The 15324-nt window shown below is 38.6% G+C and overlaps 1 protein-coding gene across 2 annotated transcripts in view; it reads right to left on the bottom strand.

Annotated features, from left to right (window-relative positions):
• bnc1.S (basonuclin 1 S homeolog) overlaps positions 1 to 14125 on the bottom strand; it is a 57838-nt gene extending 43713 nt beyond the window's left edge. The window contains exons 1-2 of one of the 2 annotated variants that reach the window (XM_018255379.2): positions 13990 to 14125; positions 2179 to 2270 (exon numbers count right to left, since the gene is read on the bottom strand). The gene's annotated coding sequence lies outside the window, so the exon portion shown is untranslated. The remainder of the gene's footprint in view (positions 1 to 2178; positions 2271 to 13989) is intronic. The other variant, XM_018255384.2, reaches the window with a different exon arrangement.
• Between the last annotated feature and the right edge of the window lie 1199 nt (positions 14126 to 15324).

Here is a 15324-nt window from a genome sequence, read left to right as displayed (position 1 = left end):
TCACAGATTATAGAATGACATGTTCAAATGTGACCCCATGTGCACTGTATACAACTACAGTAGATTTGTATAAAGGTCCTGCCTTTGTGCGTCACTTCCTCACTGATAACCCAAAAGGCAACAACTACACCCGACTCAATGTCTATGAAGTTACAATAGAGGGTGCTTCATCTGCACATGCAAGTTAAATATGCACACATACAAAGCAACTATTGCAGCGACTGCCTGACATGGAACAATTGCAAAAATGATAACCTTATATCAGGGCTTTACAAATCCAAGAGCAAATGATCAAGAGCAGTTTCTATTGCCCCCAGACTGACCATGGACTCCTTTGGCTTCTTTGAATGATATGGTTTCAATATCTGGCCAATTCTCATATAACCATCCTACACTATGGAAAGGAGTTGTCAGCACTTTGTTGATAGAAATAAATAACTGTGAGCAACATGGGAGATTTGCTCTGTGTTTCAGACACAGACATCTGCAACTCTTGCCCTCTGTGCTTTCAGGAAAAACATGTTCTAATTATTTCCAATGTAAATAAAGTTTGTAAACTAATGCAGCCTTTTTTTTGCTGTTGAGCTTTTTTATTTTTGCTGCCGAGTTTTTTTTATATTAAAGGCAATGAAATGAGAAATAAAGATGCAAGAACAGATTGTGATAATAATGGAAATAAACAAATAAGATGTTACCACAACAAGAACAAGAGGAAAAAGTCAATGGAGGGCTATAGGCAGTACTTGTAAAGGCAGAGGCTTGTCTGACTCCAATCTCTCACCTGGGATCCATTTCCAAGATGTCACTCTCTGTCTGCAGTATCTTGTCTATATAGGAATGTTGATGCTAAACAAGGACCTCATTGTGCTGTGATAGAGCTTCCCCGAGATACAGAGTAGGACATATGCACGCACACTAACACACAGGCACATACACCTGTTTCACTTACTGTATGTCTAAAGCTCGCACTCAACCCATTTATTACAAGATAATACGAGCAAAGTTATTACATGCCAAATAAGAAAGTGACAAATACAGTTTAAAGAGGTTAAAGCTATACCATTTGGGACATACATTTTGCAGAGAAACAGTCAATAGGGGACTGTGAAGCCTTTTTTTTTTTATTGGTCATTTGGTAAACATGCCATGTATTTCTCATCACGCTAGTTACAATCATTAATATTATATGTAACCAACAATTTACACTCAACGCTAGTAGTCAGGCAAGCTCATCAGTGCTGGATTTGCTTTTGTGAAATGTAATAACTTTAGGCATTTCAGCAAAATCAATAAGTCATTAAATGTTATGATTATAAAATGGTTAATATTTTGACCATGTGCCAAACCCTTTCTTGAAGTACAGTTGCTGTAGACAAGCTCTCAAATTTCCCTGTATTCCTATAAACCCTTTTGTCCCACTAACATATGATGGCAAATGGTAAAGAGGGTAAGGAGAACTGGTTAGTTTGTAATCTTAAGGAAATTAATCCCCCTTCATTTTGTTTTACTATTGTGACTATGTGTAACTACATTATATATAGTGAATATATAGTGAATAAAGTACCACCTCTTGGCCGAAGGCAGAGTGTTTTTATACAGGTCACGGAACTCCGAGGTAACTTATAATTTCCTCATATTTTGCAGCATGGGGCTCTTTATTTATTATAATACACAAGTTTTAGTGAGTCATGTGACAAAAAAAAGGCATCAGTACTCACCATTTAGAACTGATGACATCAGTACTCACCATTTATAAGGATATCATTTACAAGATATTCATGGCTCTTGTGTATTATATACAGGTATGGGATCAGTTATCCGGAAACCCATTATGCAGAAAGCTATGAATTACTGAAAGGCCGTCTCCCGTAGACTCCATTATAATGAAATAAACCAAATTTTTTAAACTTTTATTTCCTTTTTCTCTGTAATAATAAAAGAGTACCTTGATCCAAACTAAGATATTAATCCTCATTGGAAGCAAACCCAGCTTATTGTTTTATTTACATCCAAATAAGGATCCCTTATCAGGAAAACCCCAGGTCCCAAGCATTCTGGATAACAGGTCCTATACCTGTAGTAAATTAGTAAATCAGTCATTAGACTGATATTAGAAATGTAACCCATGCCCTACTGAAAATAGCCTGGGTAAGAAAAACAGGTTTTAAAAAGTGTCACCTCTTTAAAGTTGTAGCCTTGCTTCTCCCTTGCCCCTAGATGGTCACTGATGACTTTGTTCCAGTTCATCTGCTACGAAAAAGTGAACAAAACTGAAATAAAAAAAGTGACATCCAACTGAATAGCCAAAAGAAATGTACATATTTCATAAGAACAATAATCACATTGTGGGAGAAAAAATGGCTTCATATATTACTCTTTGAACTTCTCACCCTGGGCATGCTTTTGTCATTGATACTGGTGGACAGCATGTGCTAGTCCAGATCAAAAGCTGTATGTAGTCCAGATGTGTTAAGCTGTCATTATAAAAGTAAACAGTCGTGATGGACAGAGTGCTAACAGCAGCCAGCCCTCTCTTCTACACAGTGGTTGCTACCACTGTGCAGGGATCTCTGGTGTGAATACCCACGGATATTCCTTCAGTCATCAAAATAGAACGTACATTTCTCAAACTTTTTTTTGTTATTTGAACAATGTTTTTTTTTTTTAAATGCAAATGTTTGAGGCTGCATCCTGCATAAGAGCCAGTTAGTCTATATATATATATACACACACACACACATATTTATATACACACACATATTAATGTGTCTAGTTTTTTCATTGGGTGGATATAAATCATGCATAAGATGCTATCAAATCATTTCAAGGGACAGCTTGTTCTATAGCTTTTGCTCTATGTGTATAGGCATGGTTCTAACAATGCACTTCAGTACTAAGCACCTCTTGTCAATACCTGCAGGTGTTGGTGCGAGAAATCTTTTTTTCTCCAATCAAATTCTTTCCTGCATTTGGTCAGATTAACACAGAAACATGCGTATCAAATGTTTCCAGGGACAGTGTAAGGAACTGGGAATTCCTAATATATTAAAAGTGATACTGACACTAAAAAAACTACTTTTTAAAATACGGATGTACATTAATAGTTACGTACGCAGGTCATGTTGATCTTTTTTTGCTGAGAGGTTTGTTTTGCAAGTAATTATTTGCTGAAGTTTCTAAACCTGACTGTTTTGCCATCCTGACTGTCCCATCTCAACCTTTCAGTTAAAGTTTCTAATGCTAAAGGACTCCTGCTGCACAAATATGGCAGCCTCCTTATACAGGAACATGGGGCATCAGACAGGTAATGTAAAAGCATTGTGCAAATACTTTATGGCAAAGTTATAAGTAGCTTTCAAAGGTTATGAAAGTTATGGGTTACTGCAAAGGAGCAAATTTGCCAAGTGTTTATAAATGAGCCCCAGTATCTCTTTAAGTAAAAAGACTGTGTGATCAATTTTAGCATGATCTCAGTCCAGACATTTTTTTTTCTGAGGTGGCCAGATCATAATGTCAAATAATCCTAAACAACAGGATTACACCATGAAGTGTGCACTTCAATATCCAACCAGTGCTATTTTTTGCAGAATTATGTTTGTTTTCCAGCCTGTTCATAAGTAGCAGGAAATGTCAGCTATCATTTATATACTAAAGAAAAGAAGTAGTGTACATTTAGGGGCACATTTACTATGGGTCGAATATCGAGGGTTAATTAACCCTCGATATTCGACCATCGAAGTTTAATCCTTCGACTTCGAATATCGAGGTCGAAGGTTTTACCGCAATTCGTTCGATTGAACGATACGAAGGATTTTAATCGATCGAACGATTTTCCTTCAATCAGAAATTGCTAGGAAAGCCTATGGGGACCTTCCCCATAGGCTAACATTGGTGCTCGGTAGGTTTTATTTGGTGAAGTAGGTGGTCGAAGTTTTTTTTAAAAAGACAGTACTTCAACTATCAAATGGTCGAATAGTCTAACGATTTTTACTTCGAATAGTTCGATTCAAAATCGAAGTCGTAGTCGAAGGTCGAAGTAGCCAATTCGATGGTCGAAGTAGAAAGTTCAAAGTATTTTTCATTCTAATCCTTCACTTGAGCTAAGTAAATGTGCCCCTTAAAGGCAAATGATGGCTGCTTCCCTATGCACAAACATGTCCCTGTTGCATTGTACTTCATGGGGGATGTTCCAAGAAAGGCTGCAGCCAGTGAATCTGAGAAATATTGAGCCTTGCGGAAATCTTAAAAAACGGCAGCCAGTCAAGAATTATACATGTATCTCATAAATCATCTTAGATATACAAATGGAAAATATAATATGGTTGTCCCATGTACTCTAACATACAGGAGTTATGGTCTCATTGCAAGCTCTGAACAAACAAGAGTGCTCTCAGTGTAGGATACATCCCCCAACAATATACTCTAGATAAATACAAAGGAAAATAAAAAAATAGTATGAGCTTTAGTTGTGTCTAGAATAGCAAAATATATATTCATGGTTATGTTGTCTGCAGGTTCTGAGCATTCTCTGCCATGAACAGTTCCTTCAGTTCTGGAACCCCCCCCTAGCAATATAGTTACACTGCACGGCCATAACTTCTAGGCACTTTCTTGTATAGGATCATCACTCAGAGCTTGGAATGGCACTTAGGCACTGGAAGGGATAACGGGGATGTTCAGGGAATGAAAGATTTGTGGCCCCATCAAAAGGACCTGCTCTTCCTGGGGGCCCAGGGCAATTACCTCCCCTACTCTACTATAAAACCGGCCATGACAATGACCAAATCAATGACAGATCAATGGATTTTATAATAATAATAAAAAAAAAGTGGAATCTGCAAGGCAGACACTGGAACATTGCCACAACAACTGCAAATATTGCTATTCATGTTCATGAGTTAAAGCTAAATACAGATGATGTTTTACTACAACTCCCCCCCAAACATTTTTTATAGTTCTGCTGCTGGATGGCCACAGATAATGTATCCAAGGACATATTATTCCTTGTAGTTGTGCAAAGTTGTTAAACAGTGTATTGGTGCCTCGAGATTCTATTCTTGCATATTTTTAAAAAAACATAAGGAGAAAGAAGCGTATATGATGATCCCCCTGTACTTAACAGGTTGGAAGAGCACATGCCTAACATTTACTGGTTGTACTCAGGGGTCAGCAGTGATCCTCCCCAGGCACTAAATCATAATCTTCATGTTTCTGGCATTTCACATTCTAGCCACAGTTTCAACATCCCATATCCCATGACATTATGGAATGATAAATCAGCAGGCGCGACAGCTCCCTTGTAGAGACTGGTACGAACCTAAGATCTGCCACAGCCAACACCCACAGCTCCTGCCAGATGTCTTCATAAGGTGGACATATTTAACCCCAAACTGAACAATAATTATGGCTGTTCTCTAACAAAAACACTTTCTTTGTAATGTTTCTACCAGTCACCTAGAAAATACTATTTGTTTAAAAAATAAGAAATTAAATCACATAAAAAGAGAAAAAAAAAAAAAGAAAGACAAAATTGTAAAGTAGTTTTTGCACAGCAAAGGAACCAATACGGATGGTGCTGAACAGAATATGTGCTTTTTAGTATCGTCTTTTCATTCCTCTGCAGAACATGACTGGGGATTCCCTTGGAACTGGATAGGTTAAAGGCAGACATAATAAAGGCAGTAAAAATTGGCTGTTAAAAAAAAAAAAAATGTGTTTGCTGGAGGACATTTCAGCTTGACAGATGAAAATCACAATTATTGCAGCAGACTGCTAATGTTACGTCAAACAAGCGTAGTGAAGAAAAGAAATGGATAAAGGTCTTTGTCCCAAACATTTTTTGCAAAAATAACCGAATGTAGCAATTATCATATAGTAATAGCAGATTATCCTGCTTTTTGTATGGTTCAACCAGGTCTTCTATAGATAATTATTATACGCAGATACACAATATTTGGCATGGTTGTTTAAGTGGCCTATGAGGGTCACTGTAGATGTGTGTAGATAATAGACTAAGCTGCAGCAATAAGTGATCATCAATAACAACATTAACCCACAAGATATTGACCTGTATTAAAAGCAATATAGACTTGCTGTACGAGAGCAGAATTGTGTCTCTTTATAGAGCATTGAGAAAGCCCTGATGGACATATATAATGTAGTTGTGCTCCATCCCATCAAATGAAGCTTTGACTGGAATAGCCAAGAAGCTTCTTTTACCTGTTTTGCTGGACTTAGGAACCACACAGCTGCCCAAACAATCATTGCAAATAGCCCTGTACATCAAGAACTGACCCACCAATATAGTGCTGACTGATCCATCTCACAATTCCTGCAAGCCAGATCAGCTTAATGAGAAATGGAACCTTATTTAATATTCTGTCTATAAAGATAGTGGCTAGTTTTAAATCAAGCTTACACTTATTAAAAGGGTGGTTCACCTTTCAGGTAACTTTTAGTCTGTTGAATGACTGATTGTAAGCAACTTTTCAATTGGCCTTCTTTTCATATATACATGTATGGGACCGGTTATTTCGAATGCTCGGGATCCGGGGTTTTCCGGGTAATGGATCTTTCCTTAATTTGGATCTTCATACCTTAAGGGTAATGTCACACCTGGAGATTCGAGGAGATTTAGTCACCCGGCGACTAATTGCCTCCTCTTTTGGGCGACTAATCTCCCCGAACTGCTTCCCCTACTACAATAAAAATACCGCTTGCAACATGGTACTCGTGGCGCTTCATTTTCCGAAGTCGCCCCGAATTTTCCTTGTGAGGCATCTTCGGAAAACAAATTTTGTCTATACAGTTTTTGACTTGAGTCAGTATAGAGAAGATACCTGCTGTGAATCTGCCAGACATACAACTCTTTTACAATCTTTTACAGCCATATATGGTCCAACCTTGTATGTTGTCCAACTTATTAAAGTGACAGAGGAGTTGCTCCTCTTCACATTCTCATCTGATAATATACCATACACTGGTGCACTGGCCAATAAGATTTTCACATCTGCCAGGTCCATGAAGAGACATATCCATAGTACATGGATATTAGTCAGGACTAGGAGTGCAGAACTACCATACAAAAGCTAACAAAATGCAGAAAACAAGGCAAGGGATCAGCCTGCTAGGGCACACACATGCAGAGCAGATTTTGGCATGAAAAACCTAAGTATGTATTTTTGTACTGAAATCCTCTCTATCCTGTGCCTGAGCAGGTGGCAGGAGATCAGCTTTTTTACATTGGCATATTTACCCCCTCCCCACCCAAGAAAAAATAAAAAAGTACATTAGACTAGATACACACCAATATACTACAGGTATTAAATACAGGTATGGGATCCATTATCCAGAAACCTCCAAATTATGGGAAGGCCATCTGCCATTGGGGTATATTTTTCAAAAAGTGAGAGATCGCCACAGTCCTCCAGAGTGAAATTCCGCCACTCTCCATTCATTTCTATGGGATTTTTAGAAGAGTATTTATCAATGGGTGAAATTGAAATTTCTTCCTTTGATAAATACACTTTCAAAATCCAATAGAAATGAATGTAGAGTGGCGGAATTTCACTCTAGAGGACTGTGGCAATCTCTCACTTCACTCTACCCCATAGACTCTATTTTAACAAAATAATCCAAATTTTTAAAAAGGATTTCCTTTTTCTCTGTAATAATAAAACAGTAACTTTTACTTGATCCAAACCAAGATATAATTAATCCTTATTGGGAGCAAAACCAGCCTATTAGGTTTATTTAGGGGCAGATTTATCAAGGGTAGAAGTGAATTCGAGGGAAATTTTCGAAATTCAAAGTAATTTTTTGGATACTTCGACCATCGAATAGGATACTACGACTTGGATTCGAAGTAAAAATAGTTCCAATATTTGACCATTCGATAATCGAAGTACTGTCTCTTTAAAAAAAACTTTGACTTCAATACTTCGCCAAATTAAACCTGCCGAATTGCTATGTTAGCCTATGGGGACCTTCTACAAACTTTTTCAAAGTCTTTACACATCGAATTAAAATCGTTTGATCGATAGTTTAATTCAAAGTATTTAATCGTTCGATTTCAATTCGATCGAATGATTGAATAAAATTCGCTGAAAAAACTTCGAATATCGAATTCGAAGTATTTAAATTCGATGGTTGAATTTCAAAGTATTTTCAACTTTGAAATTCGACCCTTGATAAATCTGCCCCTTAATGTTTACATGATTTTCTAGTAAACTTCATGTATGAAGACCTAAATTACAGAAAGATCTGTTACCGAGAAACATTCTATCCCTTCCAGTTTATATTCCGTGACTTGGGGCTCTCTGTCTCAGGATGGCAATTACAAACCTCTCCTCCTCCTTTGTATCTGGTGTTTGTTAGAACAGGCTCATCTGAGCAGGTCTGCAATGAATCTCTGGCACTATAGGAGTTGTTTGGCTTTTTCTAACCCATTTACTGGTCATTTATATAATCACACTACTCTGCAAGTATGCACCATTACATAAATACCTTGCTGGAAATGATAAGAAAAATGCTCAAACACCAGCAATTTCTAAATTCCAGACTGATCTGGAATGTAGGGTTTACAATCAGCCATCTTCAGAGACTATTCGCCTGCAACTTGAATAGTGAGGTTTTCGTTTATATTAGTCCCCTTATATCTCCATACATCACAACTTTATTAATTAAACCACAATGCTTTAATTAAGAGATGGACAATGGTGAATATCAAGCTTGAAAAAAATAGGATGTACTAGAAAAGTGTAATTTCTAAATAGAAATCCTTGCTATTAAGTTATGCAGTATTTTACAATAATGTTATTGCCAATAGGGGACTTACAATTAATAAGCAAATACAGAGCTAAAACCCCATTGTCATTCCTTGCTCCAAATAAACCTGAAAGGCTTAATGTCTCAATGTCATGGGTACAAGCACTGGGTTTGGCAGTGGATAATGCGCTCTGCCCCTTGGCCAGATAAGAGCTGTTCTGTACAAAGCAGCCATTAAATGCCATAGGCAGGTCTTGTATATTTCAGAGATCCTTATACCCTGTGTGACTGAAGGATGCAGAAGCCAGGGGCATTCCATCTGCTGCCCACCAACTACCACTTCTGAATGCAGGGCTCCCACACAGAGAGAGAGGGCAGTAACCAGAGCAGTAACCAAGAAAAGCTGCTCTTCATGTGGCAACATGCCAAACAGCAAGGAGCTTTGCACAGGCTAAGTACAGTAAATGAAACCAGAAACCCCATTTAAAATATTTAATTTGATATTTATAGCCTTTAAATCCATTGGCTTATTGCTCAATAAGCCCAATAGGATTGTTTTGACACCAACACGAATGAATGCTGCTTAATTACCATCAAGTACAAGGTATTCCTTTATTATTACAGAGCAGGATTGATAACATAAGAGCACGGATAGAGGGTTTAATACTTTTTCAAGGCACTGTACCTCAGGCTCCCCATCTATTGCAGTATCCCTTTAGCATGCAAAACCACCATCTGCTGCGATTTATCAGCAAACCTCTACTCAAGTGGTTTTTAGATAGATAGGGACTGGTGTGATTTGTTTTAATATTTAATTAATTCATAAAATTTAAATCTGACCAAATATATCAATGTATATTTCTCATCCTACTAGAGTTTTAATATTATCTAGGATTAAAAAAAATAATAGGTCATCCCCAAATGGTAACCCTAACCCACTAATATGGGTCCCTGAGGGTGTCAACACCCTCTGCTCTATTATCACTGCTTTTTTTCCCCATAAATATCTAATACTGCCATGATTTGACCTTAATATGATACCTTATGATTCTCTGTAATTGAACTCATGCAATAACATGTTGAATTTTTCTTTGGAAAATCAATAAAACATTTCAGTTTAAAAAAAAAAGAAAATCTAATACTGCTGCCCTTCACCACAGATTTATTTTCCTGTTTTTATCCAAGCAGACCTTATTTGGCAAAATGAGCGTTTCTAATATAGAAGCAATATTATGTACAATACAAAAGCCTGAATGAGGGATAACTCACTTCTAGCAGTTACTGTAGATAGCACTACTGCGAGGGTGTGTTCTTCTTCACAAGAACTAATGCTAGCAGACAAATATAAATTATAAAAAATGCAGAAGGATGAACAGGACAGAACAAGTCACCAGCAAGTATTGCAAAATATCCATGAATGTGACTTGCCCTGTATAAACAGATAGGGGCCGTCTGTGCATGCCAGTGCTCCCTTGTGAAAATGCCACCCGAGCATTCCCAGCAGCTACTTGATTGAGACAAGATGCATGGAGAAAGTGAAAAATAAACCTGGAAAGGAATAGGGTTTCACCAGTTCCTTGCAGGAACTACAATACACATTTTATGGGACACTAAAAACAGGTACAAAAACGGATTATGTACAAGCCCTAAAGTGGTGTGTAATAAATGGAGCTTGTGCATGTACCTAAACTATACATTAGGCAGCAATAAATAAGAAAAAAAAGTAACTTCCTTTGAAGTATCCAAATGATTTAAGGGTTAATATATGGCCTTGCAAAAAGTAGCCCCTCAGCCCCCATCCCACTGGTGCAAGTGTGGATTTATCGGCAGAAATTTTAGCCATTTATGTACAACCAAAAGCACGAGCCTTTAGTTGAAAAATGGAAAACAGATCTATTATTTATGAGATGTTTACAGTACCTTTCATCAATAACATGCCTTTTCTGCAAGTTTATGCCCTACTGTTTTGGAACATCCACGCCATAAACCTCCAACAGAACAGCACCATACGTTTATGCCCACTAGGTGTGCAGTTGCATTAATCTCTGTACGGGATGCTCCAGCTGAAGAAATAATATGGCAGCTTCCACTAATATATAGTCTTGTGATTATAATGTAATGCAGCATTCCAATACACCAAACCCTCAAACCTACTTTTTTGTTCAGTATACTGTATATACAGATGCAAAATGGACATGCTGGCAATAATCACACTAGACATATATAAAAATAGAGAATCTGCCAGCAGGTGGTGAATGCTCGATGACATGGATATTTGCCATACAATATTCTAGCTGTTGCACTACAGCTCCCAACATGCCCCAATAGCCAAAGGCTCTGACAGCAAATGTTCCAAGAGCTAATAAGTCACCCAGCTGTGTTGGCACCCAAAGCTCCCAGTGATAATCTACTAATAATTAAGATACCCGCAATTCTGATTTGGAAGCCAATATATTCCTATGTAAACATGTGAGTTAAGGCTAAACGTTTATCAGATTTCTTATAAAATATTTTCAGTTGCCACACAAAGGTTTCCAAACTGAGCTTATTCCCAGGGCCAGATTTACATAGTGGGCACCCCTAGGCCCGCTGACGTTCATCGTCTCCTTTTTATTCGTACAAATTTTCATCATCGGGTCACAGGGTTACCACCTTTTCTGGAAAAAAATACCGGCCTTCCTATAAATGTATCTTTTTTCCCTATTAATAACATTAGGATCAGCCATCATTTTTACCGGCCGGCCAGGTGGCAACCCTTTCGGGGCAGGAGCAGTGGGAATTGCCACACAGAATTAAAAAAAAAAAAAAACAAAAAAAAAAAACTATTGTATCTTCTGCACATCCCCAGTGTTTCTGAACCGATGTGGGTATGGTTGGGCACCGTGCTGCCCCCTAAAATTCTGCTGCCCTAGGCCCGGGCCAGCTTATCCCTCCCACCACCAGAAACCAGTCCCGTGTATTGATGTCAGTTCTGAAGGAGCTCCATGCCTACTGCCTTTGTGACTGTGTGACGGGGAAGGTATTTGGGGCAGAATAATAAAAGTGGAGGAGACAGATGCAGCCTCCGTCTTCAGAGCAGTATTAAATGGATATATATATATATATATATATATATATATATGTATATGTGTATATATATATATATATATATATATATATATATATATATATATATATATATATATATATATATATATATATATATATATATATATAAAAACAACACATAACCTGCAGGCTTTAGCTGCTGTTAAACTACACTTCACAGCACACACAGTGGATACTGGGAAATGCATTTTTAAACTGCCAAAAGTTGGAAAGTTCCCTTGACAGTTTTTTTTTCCCACCGTCATGTGACAACATGATGAGAAGCTTTAGGATGAATCTTAGACTTGTGTCTATAATGTATGTTTCCCAATCCTGTTCTTTGTCAGGGTTGGGCTGTGTGAATGTGACCATTGTGCTTCGAAATTCCTCTGCCACAAGCTGCAGGATGTTCCAATCAGCCACCAGCTGGGACATGCAGCAGTATTCCTGTTAAGGTCACCCACATTAACCTCTTCCTTTCCACGGCTCCTTACCTTACACCTACTTTTTACTATTCCTACGTTCTAAAGCTCTGCTCCAACAAACATGGATTTCTGCAGGTTGCTTAATATTGTGTAATGCTAAAAATGCTTATGAAATATCGCAGTCCCCAAACCCTTTTGTGCCGTTTAGCAGGCTCTTATCAGTGTCACTAGTGCCTCTTGTCTGCTCATATTAAAAAGATATTCATAGAAGAAAATAACAACAAGAACATTAAAATAACATTCCTTTGTAATCTTAATAAAATACAACTAAATATGTTCATCATCCTTTATTCCCAACATAGTTTCACTGCTTATCACAGAATGGATAATGAGGACTTAACCAAACATACCAGGAGGTACTAGCCTGCATTGAATCATGATCTTCATAGAAGAGACCTACTGTACATATGTGCTTAGGTTAATTGCATTTTGAAGGAAGACAAACATGAAGCACATTGCTCAGACAGCAGAAGTGCCCTGCAGAGTTAATAGTATAGGAACAGGCAATTAAAGGGCTTTTGACATGGCACAGGTGGTTGTAATCACAGTACAGTTATTACCATCATACCAGCCAAGGATCACTGCACCCAAACTGGCCAGTTCCTCAGGATAGCGCTTATTTGCAGATTGTAGCATGTGTAACAGCCTACATATGATTTAGAGAATTATTTAGAAATGACATAAAGTATTTGTTAAATGCTTTGGGTTCTGGCTAATCTCTGGGCAAAACATCTTAAATGTCTACATTTTTTTTTATTGCACCTTGAGATACTGAAGAATTCCAGACTCTTGTTGTTGCATGAGGTGACCAGAGCAAGTAAAGGACACTTCTAAAGAAATGGAGTTTGTTAGGGGTGCAGAGAAAAAATACAAAATGCCATCAATTCATCTATCCTAAATTCATTTACAGAAGTGCTCCTGATTATTATTTACCAATTATTACGGTTATCACCACTAACAGCAACATACTGCGTTATTCTGCTGATTATAATATACATATATCTACATATCAGCTATACAATGCTGGCCAATACAGGGTGTAAAGAGGGCCCTACCCATTGCAGCTTATGATCTAAAAGTGAGAGGTTTATAGGACTTCATGTTCTTGGCATAGTAGGGTACTCTGTACTGGGGTACAGACCAAAATAACCCATGTATCAGTCCTCCTTACTTAAAAACCAACTTGCCAGTTCCCAGCTGTTATTTAACTATAGCCTGCTGTCAGAGTATTCTGGGAGTTGTAGTGCAGCAGTTAGAGGCTACACCATGAAAAGGCTGGATATGTGACACTGGTGCTATTTGCCTCACTATACAGGAGCACATATAGCAATACAGAAGCAGTAGGGATATGCTATAATCATAACTGCCATGGAGCATACACTTTCACTTTGGCCCATTTCAAGTAACCTGGTCTGTTTAACATATAAAAGCAGTTTCATATATATCTAAAGCCACTACTTACAAACAGGCTGTACTCCATCTATAGTAAGGCATGTGGCCCTAGCAGTATTAGTAGTCTCTGTTCAACTTCAATGTGATCTTATGCTAAGATGCTTTATCGTGTATTTCATTATTACATATAAATATCCTCTACATAAAGAAGCGGATTAGACATTGCAGAGTTCTATGAAACAGAGTAATGGCCTCTTACCTCCCCAAGCCAGTGCTGGTGGCTATGTGGCCACTTGTTGTATGTAGCTGCTGCAGTGAGCCTCATGCTAGTGTCCGGGGCTGCAGGAAAACTAAAGGATCATTTGCAGGAATTTATCAGGGGGGAAGGTCCCAATTGCATTCCCAGAGACAGGTGTGACACACTGATTGTCACCTCATCTTGTCACCAGTTTTGCACTTCATTAGTCGTTAACCTGCACAGCTCCTCCCTCCTGCTAGGGCAGAATCCTCTCTAACACCTGGGACTAGTTTTCAGCAGCAAGTGCTCTGCCAAAAAGCTTCTACTCGCTGTTTATTTTCTCTTTAGGGTGAATGTGAGATGCTGCATTGATCCAAAAACACACTTTAACCCTGTGCGCCTCTCAGTTACACAATCACCATCAATTGACCACCCATGCAGTACTGTATGTCTTATTTTAGCAGCTGAAAAATTTAATCTCGGTATATTTAATAAGCGGATCAAAACTGCCCCCTTCACCCAGGCCAAAGTTAATATTATATGAGTTGTGTTAACAAGTGTTAGGGCTCTTACTCACGAGCGTTTTTACCTGCGTTCCTTTTTCGGCGTTCAGCCGCAGGGGAGCGCAGGAATAGACGCATTTCATTTTTTCAAATGGGGCTGTACTCACACAGGCGCATGTAGGCGCCGAACGCAGGAAAAATGCAGCATGTTGCGACTCAACCTGTGTTCGGCGCCTACATGCGCCTGTGTGAGTACAGCCCCATTTGAAATAATGAAATGCGTCTATTCCTGCGCTCCCCTGCGGCTGAACGCCGAAAAACGGAACGCAGGGGAGCGCAGGTAAAAACGCTCGTGAGTAAGAGCCCTAAATGCGCATTTAGCTGTTTGCTTAATGGACTTTTCAGAGCAAATAATGGGACACCATAGAACACCAGTTGTAAAAGAGAAAAGCATCAGATAGGTCACCATAAGAGCAGGAATAGACGCATTACGTTTTTTCCAATGGGGCTGTACTCACACAGGCGCATGTAGGTGCCGAACGCAGGTTGAGACGCAATATGCTGCATTTTTCCTGCGTTCGGTGCCTACACGTGCCTGTGTGAGTACAGCCCCATTGGAAAAAACGTAATGCGTCTATTCCTGCGCTCCCCTGTGACTGAACACAGAAAAACGGAACACAGGGGAGCACAGCTTCAACCGCTCATCAGTAAGAGCCCTAAATATACCCCTTTACTGTCCAGACTTTAGCTGGGCAGAACAACCTCTATAGGGAATTTGGTTGTGGGGCAGAAAATAAAATAGAGCACAGTGTTTCCTGGCATGTGGTCTCTTTGCTGTTGTTATACTACAACT

Source organism: Xenopus laevis, chromosome 3S (genome assembly GCF_017654675.1).
Source record: "Xenopus laevis strain J_2021 chromosome 3S, Xenopus_laevis_v10.1, whole genome shotgun sequence".
NCBI classification, from domain to species: Eukaryota; Metazoa; Chordata; class Amphibia; order Anura; family Pipidae; genus Xenopus; species Xenopus laevis.
Note: the sequence above shows the minus strand (reverse complement) of the source record. Positions and strands in the feature narration are given on the sequence as shown.